Raw genomic sequence first — 12,536 nt, forward strand, 5'->3', positions numbered from 1 at the left:
TACAAAATGGATAGTGCCTGAATAGTTTTTACGTGTTTTAAGAGCTATTTAAGGGGGGCAAAAGATCAGATTAACAAATTTTTATTCTAGAAGTCAGCAGGAGAAACTTTTAAATAGCACCATGTGGGCTTTCTTCTTCTGAAAGTAAAATCCCATCTAATGGCTAGTGGGAATAAAATGATTTCCAGATCGTTTCTCAAGTTCATGGCAAAAATATCTTTTGAATCCACATTAAATAAAGGAGTCCTGGTTTCAATCAAAGCATATCTAAATTGGCAAAAAAGGTACGGAATAATCAATATGACATGGTGGAAAGTACAATAAACACAGGATGAGAAAATCTAGATTCTTGTCTGAGTGCTTCACTTTGTTAGCTGCATGGTCTTAGAAAGCCTTAATTCATCAGCTACTATTTCTGGCCATGGAGGGAGTAAGAATGACTGTCTCACCTTTCTTACAGGGTTCTGATGAAGATTACTTGGGAATATTGAGAAATGACTTGCCATAACAGCTACCATCAACTCCAGTTGTTCCAGGTAATGCCCAACTACTGATAATCCTCTGCCCCAAACAGAGGCAAAAGATTCTTCCTTCCTCTTTTTGAAATGTCCCTAAACTTCTGCTAGCCTTTTTATAGTCAGCCAAGGACTGTTAATTTATCTGAAGACCAGTTAGAAAGTCTCCTTTACTTCCCAAATCCCAAACTTTATAGAATACTTGCCACAATCAGAGATTGTCTCAGTATTTCCTGTATAAAACTTAGTCTCCTTCCTAAAACTTCTGAAACTCTGTTGAAACAAAAGATGAGTTTCCTTGCAACAAGTTCATACCTTTGTGAATTTTGTCTTGGACTTAAGTTTTTTCATTGACAGCATTTATATGTCAGCATTTATAATGAATAAGACTGCTGCTGCTGCAGAATTTTAAATTTGTTAAAGGAGATAGTAAAACTAAAACTAAAAATTTCAGGATTCAAACTTAAAGTTCGTTGGGAAAAGCAAACTGTAAGGAGATAGCTGTTTTCATGCTTCAGAATCTAGGCTTCTCATGTTTGATAATAACCATTATTTATAAGTGCTTTATGCATATCATTTTAGAGACAGCAGAGTGTATCTCCAGAGGCTGACTGCCTGGCTTTGATCTCATGCTTCACCACATACTAGCTATAGTATGTGGAGCAGTTACTCAATGAATGCTAACATTTAGGGAACACTTACTATAGGTCAGGCACAAACATCTCACTTGGATTATGGATTATGGATTATTTTGTTGATTCCTCAATGAGATTAATATTATTCCCATTTTAGAGAAATCTAGAAAGGTGTAGGTAATTTTCCCAAGACCACACATCTAACAGTTTCCACATCAACAAAACAAGAGATGTTAGTAGCATATAGGTCGAAGTGTTGAACTGATTACACGAGATAAAACATATAATGTGTTTGTTTAGCTAACTGACACATAGGGAGTATTCAGTAAATGTTCTATTGTAATTGGTCTTGTCAATGTTACTAGGGGAGCATGATTAACTACATTAAGATCAAGAAACTTCAGCTGATCTTAAAAATCCAAACCAAACATAATACTGGAAAGGGCGAATTGACATATTGGTGCTCTAAAATAGAGACCATTAGATTAGCCAGAGAAAAAGTTCACAACCTTTTTTTTGGATGAATAACTAAAATGCTCTTTACTTGGGGCACCTGGATGGCTCAGTCGGTTGAGCGGCTGACTCTTGGTTTCAGCTCCTGTCACAATTTCAGAGTCACAGGATTGAGTCCCATACTGTGCTCTGTAATCAGCCAGGGTCTGTTGGAGATTCTCTTCCTCTCCCTCTCCCTCTGCCCCTCCTATGTGTGCTCATAGTCTCTCTCTAAAATGAATAAATAAATCTTAAAAAAAAATATTCTTGAATCCTTGCAATTGACACAGGAGAATGTTAAGAAGCAAAGGGTATTGATAGGCTCTGGTGGGAGACATCTAGGAGCAGTTGTGAAACAAAGGTAATAACTAGGAGAATTCCAATGGTACACTGTTGAAAAGTTGAATTTGGGAGAGGGGCATACCTACCTACGACTCTTGCTGTTCTGGAATTACTCCATTGGGGTCAGTATTTTAAAGCTATGAGATATGGGGAGGCTTATATTATGACTCAATATTTGAAATGCTAGCAAGTCATAGATTATTTGAAGGATTGGGGAAATGGTAGTGGCTTCTAGATTGTAGTCTACTACAGCAGGGCCTCGTTAACATAGATTAATAGAAGACATGTCACAAAAGTTTGCCTAGTCAGTGAAGTAAGGTAGGCAGGTCTGGGTCACTGCTGGGAATTAAAAACCCCAGTAGGAGTGGAGCTGGGAGCAGACTTCAGAAGCTAAAGAGTCCTCTGAGGTTGTAAAAGAAAAAAGCAAGAGGGGGTAAAAGAGGCCAAAAGGGATATCAAAGACAAATTGTGCTTAGTTCATATTTTTTCTTCATTCCAGCCCCAGTTTTAACACTGTTCATAAAAGAACAATGATTCCATCCTAATCCCAGTTGATTAATTGATATGAATACTTTAAGTGCCAGGCATCGTGAATCTGATGGGAATTTTAGACCAGGTAGGAGAGGACGAGGGTCATTGCAGGCCAATGAATAAGCTGTTTTGAGGTCTGCAGGGCCATTTAAATTGCACTCTATAATTGTTGCCTAGTCATTTAACCTCTGGGCCTCAGTTACTTCATCTATAAAATGAAGATGTTGAACTATATGATCCCTGGGGAACTTTGCGGCATTAACATGTTATGAGTTTCTTTGGCTTACTTTTAAAGAGGGTGTATGAACCTCTTTGGTTAATAAAGAATCAAGAATAGAAGCTCATATCTCATAAGGATGCATGCAGATAGACATGTGCATGTATACATACTTAACCACATGTACACATATATAGCATTATGAGGATTATCATGAAAAAAATTTTAATAAAATTGGAGTGAGTGGCTTAAGATTGAAGAAATATCCAACTTAAAAAGTATTTCTGTCTTTGCAGCATGAAAGAACTTATAATACCACAGATGCTTTTGCAAAGAGAATCTTCTGGCCAAAGTTTAGGAGGATGTAGCAATTCATGTAAGTAAAGTTCAAACTTTAGTTACTCAAAAACTAATAGCGTCCTTTGCTCTGTTTCCCTGTGTCCTTAAGGCTATAACAAATCATCCCCTAGTTTCTTGTCCATAGTTTGAAAATGGTTTTATCCTAAGAATTTTTCATTTTGTTAAGTATTTATCTCAGAAAGATTAAAGCCAAGCTTCTCTAAACTCACCCTTAGGAAGTGTCTTAATTTAGCCTTCCAAATTACTCAACTACTGCCAATGTTATTTTGACAACTTCTTATTCAAGAAGCCTCATGAATTTAAAAGTTTTATGTATAGCCAGCAGACTTATTCCTCATGAGATTTGGGATCTAAGGCAGTGTGACTCCGTTCTTTCTTATTAGTGGAAGTGACAAGACTTACTGGAAACTGAAACAATGGGGTCAAGCACTGAATAAAGTAAAAGGGAAAAGGCAAGGCTGGGAGGCTCTCAACGTAAACTAACTAAAACATTCGTGATGTCCTATAAAGAGATGGCGGTAGTTGAGGTTTCTGAGTAACGAATGCTACTTAAGAGAAACTGCTGATGATCATAAAAAGTTACTAGCAAAGACAGGAGAGCCAAGAAAGAGAAGATAAGGTTAAGAAATAAGGTCTTCCTCTTGTCTTGTGCAAATGGAAGGCCTCAATGCTTTTCAATAGGATTTGTATAAGCTGCTTGTGGTTATCAGTGGAATACACAAGAGAGATCAAATTTCAAAGAACAATTTGAAATTTTTGGTTATTTCTGCAGATCCAGTAGTAAAGACACTGAAAAGTAACCAAAAGTTTAAGACATTTCCTATTCTTATAAAATGTTTTCACTTATTCATTAATTATTTTTATATTAATAAGCACATAATTTGAATATCCTTCATATTCCAATCACTGGATGAAATACAGGGGAAAAAAATGGCCCTTGCCCTTAAGATGTTTAAAATCTATTTGGAAGTAAAATATAATGCTTTTGTTTTGATTAATTCTCCATCTTACTCTAATAAACTAATTCATGTGAAGCTTGAAAAATCAAGTAAAATTTTTTCTTTCAAATGCTTAAAGGGGGTTGAGAATAGCATTTACTTTGTGTAAAAACTGGCTGAAAGATAATGCAGCCTGTTTTATTAGGCTATTAGAGCCAAATTTATTCATCTTCAATATGCTGTAATTTTATTCAGAACCTATTTTTATTCTGCTAGATTCTTCAATCCTAAAATTCACATGACCCAAGGGAAAAATGTCCTGGAACGTATCATCTGTTCCACTCAGTACTTAGACTGCTGAAGTTCCAACAGCTGGAACATATTCCTGCTTTGCATGATCTCCCTTTATCCCCATGGAGCCCTTTAGACTTGTTCTTACTCCCCTGCTGTCCTTGGGGCGGAAACTTCTAACATCTGGCAGCTGGGACTACACATAAGTTAGATATAGATGCTTTTCTCTGTTGTTTAGTGTCGGTATTTCAGTTTTCTAGTTCAGTTTGAGTATGTAAAGGATAATAGTGAAGGTGTGTGTGTTTTCAGGCAAGTGGGAGTTCTGGTAAAGTGAATAAGGTGGTATGGGACTAGAAACTATGTAATATTAGATCCTTTGATGAAGATGCTAAGGTTATTTCTATGGGAGAGGAGAAAATTCTAGGAAAACATAAAGCTGTCCTCAAAAACCCGAGAGTTGGCATTTGGGTTAAAAAAGGTTATGGTGGTTCTTGGAGTCCTACTAACTTCTAAAGAGTGGAGAGTAGTGGGAGCAGCTTTTAGCTCAGCTTCCAAAAAAGATAGAAGTTTCCTATCTCTACTGAAGCAGAAGCTGAATGACTGCTTGTGGTTTTATAGAGGTGAAGTAAGCAGGATTAGGCAAGGAGATGGGACTTGGATTGGATTTGGGATAAGGATGGCAAATTGGTTCAATTCCCATGCTAAGTGTGATCAACTGGTAAGGGCTGCCTGGAGTCCCATGGGCCTCTGGGACTATCCCAGCTCATGAGGAATAAGTGCCATGATTGATGAGAATAGATTTGCATGCCATGCATTTTCTCCCTCTGGGATGTTCCTTCAATATTCTTTCCACTTAGATTCTGTGATGCAATGGTGGTACCGCTTGGTGCTATTAGCCCAATTAGCCCACCCCACTCTCTAGATTCAAAAGGCAACTTCGAATCTACACTACTTGTCTAATATTTCTTGTATTTTGTTAGCTTTGTGTGGTTAAGTGTGTAACTGGGTTGACCTGATTTGGTTGAAAGATTATAGGAATTTTACTTCTTGCTATAATAAAACGACAAGGAAGCATAGTGGTATACTGGAACATATTTGCTTCCACCCTCACCATTTCACTGAGACTGCATCTACTGTGATGCCATTAATCATCTCTGTGTTTCCAAAGGCAGTGAACACTTGACAGCTTCTTGAAATATTTTTGTCTCTTGGCTCTCACCATACTATTTCCTTCTGCTTTCACTTCACTGACTGCTTCTTCTTAGTATCCTTTACCAAGGACCAGAGTAAAATCCTCTTCAAGAGATGCTTAAAATATGCCTACTCTCTCATCTGTCCATTCCTGCAGATTTAAATCCTATTCTTATATTGATAATTCCAAAATTTCTGAACATAGCAAGAACTTTAATTTTCACTCTTTTATCTAACTACTTGCCTGAAATTACCTGTTAGATGGCTCATAGGCATATCGAACTTACTATTCAATATGGACTCCTCATCCACCCCCTGTCCCGTTTTCCTCCCCCCACCCCTTAACCATTCCGTAACATAATTAGCCACCCAGTTGCTCATCCAGGAAATCTAAGGATTAGTCTTGATTCTTTCTCTTCTCCCATCTCCTACCCCTCATTCGATCTATCATAAATATGTCCAAACTACATTTTGAATGTGTCACTTCCTTTCATCAGCACTACTACCACCCTGGAACAGACTACCAGTGTCTCTCACATGGACTATTGCAGTAACCTAATACTTGCCCCACTGAAATTAAGCATTCACACAATAACAAGAGTAATCCTTCATTCATTCAACATTAATTCAACAAACATTTAATTGACTATGTGGAGGGCTTATCCTAGATAGGGCTGATCAAGGCTCTTGGGAGTCATCAGGGAACAAAGCAAAGGTTTTTGATTTTGAGTAGCTTATGTTCTAGGGGGAGAAGATACACAGAAAACAATAAATATAATATATAAATGAATAATATAATAAGCTAGATGATGTAAATGATGTGGAAAAACTGAAAGTAAAGCAAATTAAGGGTGCTAGGGAGTGCTGGAAAGTGATGTTACAGATTACAATATATAAAAGGAGGTCAGAGTAGGTATCATGGAGAAGATGATCTTTTTATAAGAGAGTTAGCCAAGTGAACATCAGGGAGAAGAATGTTTCAGAACAACTAGAGTAAATGTCTTTCAGATGAGAATGTATCTGGTGTGTTTGAGAAACATCAAGAAAGCCTGTATGGCTATAAAAGAGTGAGTGTGTGAGGAGGAGTATGAGAAGAGGTCAGAGTTAACATGAGAGAGACCACATAGAGCCCTGTAGGACATTGTAAGAATTTTGACTTTAACTCTACTTGAAAAGAGGAATCCTTGGATAGCTTTGAGTAAAGGAGTGATATATAGTATGACTTACATTTTAAAAGGATCACTTTGACTGCTGTTCAATAAATACTAGAGGTAAGAGTATAATGGGGAGACCAATTAGGAGGCTATTACAGTAATCTAGGTGAGAGTTGATGGAGATTTATTAGACTAGGATGGTAATGGGAGAGGTGGTGCAAATTGAGTAGATTTTGGATATATTTTGTAGGTAAACCCAACAAGATTTATTGATGAATTTGTTGTGGGATATGAAAGAGAAGTGTTAGGGATGACTGCAAGGTTATAGGACCGAGTGATTTGAAACACTGGAGTTGTCATTAAATGAGATGGAAAAAATTGAGGAAAGATAGGTTTCAATGGGACAATCAAGAGTTTTAGTCTTGGTCATGAAAAGTTTAATACATTTATTAAACATCAGAGTAGAGATGTAGAATAGGCAATGGGATAATATAAGCCTGAAGTTCTGGAAGAACACTGAGCTGGATGTTGTCAACATATAGATGGCTTTTAAAGCCAGGAGTCTGGATGAGATCATCAAGGGAGCCCTGGATTTATTCCAACATTAAGAAGCCAGAGAGAAGAGGAGAAGCCAGCAAAAGAGACTAAGAAGGAGGGAGCAGCGTAGCTGGAGTACAAAGAAAAGATGTGGAGCTTTAAAAACCAAGCAATAAAAGGGCATCAACAAGGAGCAAGTCATCAACTAATGGATTGAGGAAGATGAAGACTGGGTTTAGCAATAGAGTTAAGGAGTTAAAGAAATCTTGACAGTATTGGGCGCCTGGGAGGCTCAGTCATTAAGCGTCTGCCTTCGGCTCAGGGTGTGATCCTGGAATCCTGGGATCGAGCCCCACATCAGGCTCCTCCCCTGGGAGCCTGCTTCTTCCCTTCCCACTCCCCCTCTTGTGTTCCCTCTCTCTCTGGCTGTCTCTCTCTCTGTCAAATGAATAAATAAAATCTTAAAAAAAAAAAAAGAAATCTTGACAGTAGCAGGTTTGTTTTAGGGCTGAGAGAAAAGACAGGTGTGGGTTTAAGAGAGAAAGGAATGCCTCCTATGAAGTATTCTTGTCCAAAAAAAAAAAAAATCAGAATTAGATATACCTTCTGGACCTATTAGATTTTAGGAAATGCAGGCAAGACAGAAACAACATAGACAAAATCCAGACTACATGAGCTTAGAACAAAGGGGCTGATTTCTTCAACAAATACATTACCATTAGGATGGGAGGGAAGGTGAGAGGTAAAGAAGTGGAATCATGTAGATTAAAACAGATTTAAGAATATGGTGACTACACATTTCAGTTTATCTGTGATTATCCTGCTTATTATTTGGCATTATTACTAATAGTGATTCCTTATGGTCTTAGATGTGTCCCAGTTTGGACAATAAATTATAAGGTCACCCTACTTAAGATACATAGAGCAAATGCAAGTATAGACTTCATTTTAATCAAACAACAGTGTGTAAAGAAATATTTATGAGATAATTTGGAAAGTTGCAATAGCAATAATCTATTTGATGATATCAGGGAATTATAGTCAATGTTTTAACATAAAATTATGTTGTGTTTATGTTTTTAAAAAAGAGGCCTATTTTCAGATATTTATAGATGAAATGATATACCAGGGATTGGCTTCAAAATAATCCTGTGGGGGAGGGAGGGTAATATTTATTAACACTGATGAAACTAGAACTATGAAGCATTAAGTTTATAATTGTTGAAGCTGGGTAATGAGTATATGGATATTTATTACACTATTCTCCTTTATTTTGGATTTGTTTGATATTTTTCATAATAAAAAGTTTTAAAAAAGATATATAGGGAGAATGAGAATGGGGGAAATAGAAATAGTGATTAGACATCGCTTTTGAGGGGTTTCCTGAATCATAAACATAGTATATCTCCTCTTTTGTTTAGGTTTTCTTTAATTTCTCTTAGCAATGTTTATACAAGTGTAAACATCTTGCGGCTTCATCCTTAAGTATTATTCATATATTTTGTACTATTGTAAATGGTATTGATTTTTAACTTCATTCTATACCTAAAAACACAACTATATTGTATATTGATCATGTATTCTGGAACTTCATTGAACTCACTAATTAGTTATATAGTAGGTGTGTTGGTAGTTTGCATACAATTATTTATATAGACAGTTTTTTCTTTATTTCCAATCTAGATGTCTTTTATTCATTTTTCATGCGTTTTGCACTGGTTAGAACCTCCAGTAAAATGTTCAGTGGAAGTGGTGAGAGTAAACATTTTTGCTTTGTTCTTATTCTTAAGTAGATAATTTTGTTTTTCACCATTAAGAATGATATTCTCTGCTGTTTTAAGTAGGTGTACTTTATTAGGTTGAGGAAGTTCCTTTCTATTTATACTTTACTGAGTGTTTTCTACATCTTGTCTGCATCAATTGATATTATCATACATGTCTTTTCTCTTTTTTAGTCTGTTAATATAGTAAATTACATTGATTTTTGAATGTTAAACCAACTTTGCATTATTGAGTTAAATACAGATTGTCAAATGATATATTTTCTCTTTTTATGAATTTTATATGTTTGGTTTGATAAAGTTTTATTTCAGATGTTTGCATCTGTATTTTGGGGGAAAATGTAATTGGTCTATAGTTTTATTTTCCTGCAGTTTTCTTTGGTTGTGTATCCGGGTAATACTGGCCCTATAAAATGAATTGCGAAGTATTACCTCCTCTTCAAATTCTGAAAGACTTTGTGCAGAACTGGTACTATTTCTTCTTTTAAATATTTGGTAGAATTTAACAGTGAAGTCATTTAGACATGGAAAGTTTTTTGTTTCTATTTTTTTGAGGAGATTTTAACTAAAACTCCAGTATATCTAATAGATATCAGGGTATTCAGATTATCTGCTTTTTCTTGAGTGAGCTTTGGTAGTTTGTGTCTTTCAAGGAATTTGTCCATTTCATCTCAGTTGTCAAATTTATTGGAATAAAGTTGTTCAAAGTATTGTCCCTTTCCCTTTCTTTCTTTTCTTTTTTTTTAAGATTATTTATTTATTTATTTATTTATTTGACAGAGAGAAAGCCAACGAGAGAGGGAACACAAAGAGGGGGAGTGGGAGAGGAAGAAGCAGTATCCCAGTGGAGCAGGGAACCCGATGAGGGGCTCGATGAGGGGCTTGATTCCAGGACCCTGGGATCACACCCTGAGCTGAAGGCAGATGCTTAAAGACTGAGCCACCCAGGCGCCCCTCCCTTTCCCTTTCTAATATTTGTAGAATTGCTTTCTCATTCATTGATTTTCTCCTCTGATCTTTAGTATTTCTTTTTTTCTGCTTGCTTTGCATTCAGTTTTCTTTTTTTTTATGAGATTCTTAATGTGAAAAATGAGATCATTAATTTGAGACTTTTCTTCTTTCCCCATGTAAGAATTTAGTGCTCTAAATTTTCCTTTAATAACTCCTTTAGCTGCATTCTGTAATTTTGGCATAGTTTTATTTTCATTCAGTGTGAAATATTTTCTAATTTCTCTTTTGCTTCTTTGGTCCATAGATAATTTAGAAATGTAGTATTTTATTTCTAAATATTAGGGAATTTTCCAGATATCTTTCTGTTATTGGTTTCTAATTTAATTTTATTGTGCCCAGAGAATAAACTTTATATGTCTTGAATCCTTTTAAATTCATTGAGACTAACTTTATAACTTAGAATATGGTTTGTCTTGGTAAATGTTTAGGTATACTTGAAAAGAATGTGTATTCCACTGTTATTGAGAGGGATGTTATATAAATGTTAGCATATAAAAGTTGATTGATAGCATAATTCAAATCCTAAAAATCATTATTGATGTTCTGATCGCTTGTTCTATCTATTGAGAGAGGGGGTTGAAATTTCTGAGTGTAATTGTGAATTTTCTTTTTCTCCTTGCAGTACCATTAGATTTTGCTAAATGCATTTTTTAGCAAGTACGTAAATGTTTTCTTCTTTATTAACTGACCTCTTTATCATTTTGTTGTTTATTATTATGTGAAGAATCTTGTTCTTATTATATTTTTTAAATGATTATTGTTGGTTTGCTATAAAATGATATATAATATATTCTCTACATATTTATATACAAGTATGTGTGCACATATGCATTATATATGTACAAATATATAGTGTATATGTGTATATGTACATATGTATATATATACAAATGTGTGTTTATATAGAGAGACTTATTCGTAGCCACTTTTCATAACTTTCTTATTCTAAGGTTTTTGATGATTTTCTGGAATTTCTGGATATGTGATCATATTTTTCTGCAATTAATTATACTCTTGGTACTTTCTTTCAATTTCTTAATGTGCTTTTCAGAACTTCCAGAACACTTTTGTTTGTTTAGGACTTTAATGAGACTGACTTTAATATTTCAGCATTAAGTGTGATTTTGGCTGCAGAGTAGAGATACATAATCTTTATGATACTAGGAAAGGATACTTGTAGTGCTAATTTTTGTGTATAGATTTTGTTTTTTAATTCATTGTACAGCATGCCATCAACTGACTGCAGAAGACTTTTTTCTATAGGCTACAGGCTTTAATCCAGTTTTTCCACAGAGTCTCTCCTGAGGCACCAAGTTCCTTTTAAAGTCCTTGAGCTCAGTGTATATATTTGCACACTGGCAAAGAAATAATTGAAAACCACATGTTAGCAATGCCAGATATTCACCTAGAAGCGCCTGTTAATTTCAAGGCAACTTAGGGTTGTAGGTAAAAGCTGCTTTTACCACAAACTGAGGTCCTTCCAGTTGAAACCTGTATTTTAACCTAGTCAGAGATATATGCTTTTGGTGCTTCATTCACTAAAAAAAAACATCTCAGTGACAGAGCTGAATACTGTTGCATTTGAATAAGTAACTACCCTTAAAATGTGTTTGCACTGGAGAGGTTTAGTCTTATGGGGATTTCCTGAATCAGAATACACAGGGTGGGGCAGCTTTTAGTAAAGGACGAGTAAAAGTACAAGTCATAGACATAGGTTTTTACTGTGTGCGTCCACATGATGGATTTTGAACAACCTGTATTTCCTTATTTTTTGTTTTGATCAATTCATTTCGATGTTTTCTTCTCTGAAACTGGCTCCTTCTTGTCTAAATCACAGTGTTTATTATATTAATTATTTCAAGGAAATTTCAAAGCATAAACTTTTTATGGTATATGAAAAAATGCCAGAACATTCTTACATTCATTAAAGGAAACAATTTTTCATCCTTTACCACTTAAATTGCAAAAGTTGTACCAATACTGGATCTACTTTTATTTTTTTCTTATTTTTATTTTTTAAGCTGATAAATTGGAAGTTTAATCAAAATTAAAACTTTGCCGTTCAAGACACAGTTAAGAAGGTGAAAACTCAGTTTACAGCCCATGGAAAAATATTTGCAAGATATATATCTGATAAATGACTATCATTTATAGTTTTTATAACAATAGTAAGAAAAATAACAGAATTCAAAGTGCCATGGATCTACTTTTACGGTTGTCTCATTCATTCATCAAATATTGCTTTATTTAGTATTTATTAGTATCAGGTACTATTATTGGTAGTAGGAATTTGAAGATGAATAAGTCATAATCCATGCCTTCAAGGTGCTAATAGTCTGAAAAGGGTAATGTTTAAACAAAATAATTCAGGTCAGTGTGGTAAATATTATGACCAGGCACTTTGGGAGTAAAGAAAATGGTCATCTAAATCAGACTGAAGTTTAAGGAAATTCACTGACAGTGGCAGTGAATATTTATCCTCCTGTTCTTCCATTATAATAGAATTTGCACTTATGTACGTGTATACTCAGCTATAGTTTA

The 12,536-nt window shown here is 35.1% G+C and overlaps 1 long non-coding RNA gene across 1 annotated transcript in view; it reads left to right on the plus strand.

The window, feature by feature from the left end:
* Positions 1-459: 459 nt before the first annotated feature.
* Positions 460-12,536, plus strand: part of LOC103676111 — a 324,895-nt gene continuing 312,818 nt past the window's right edge. Inside the window, exons 1-2 of the long non-coding RNA XR_005832234.1 lie at positions 460-536; positions 3,029-3,108. This is a non-coding gene — a long non-coding RNA (uncharacterized LOC103676111). The remainder of the gene's footprint in view (positions 537-3,028; positions 3,109-12,536) is intronic.

The sequence above is a fragment of the Ursus maritimus genome, unplaced genomic scaffold (assembly GCF_017311325.1).
Source record: "Ursus maritimus isolate PB19 unplaced genomic scaffold, ASM1731132v1 scaffold_4, whole genome shotgun sequence".
NCBI classification, from domain to species: Eukaryota; Metazoa; Chordata; class Mammalia; order Carnivora; family Ursidae; genus Ursus; species Ursus maritimus.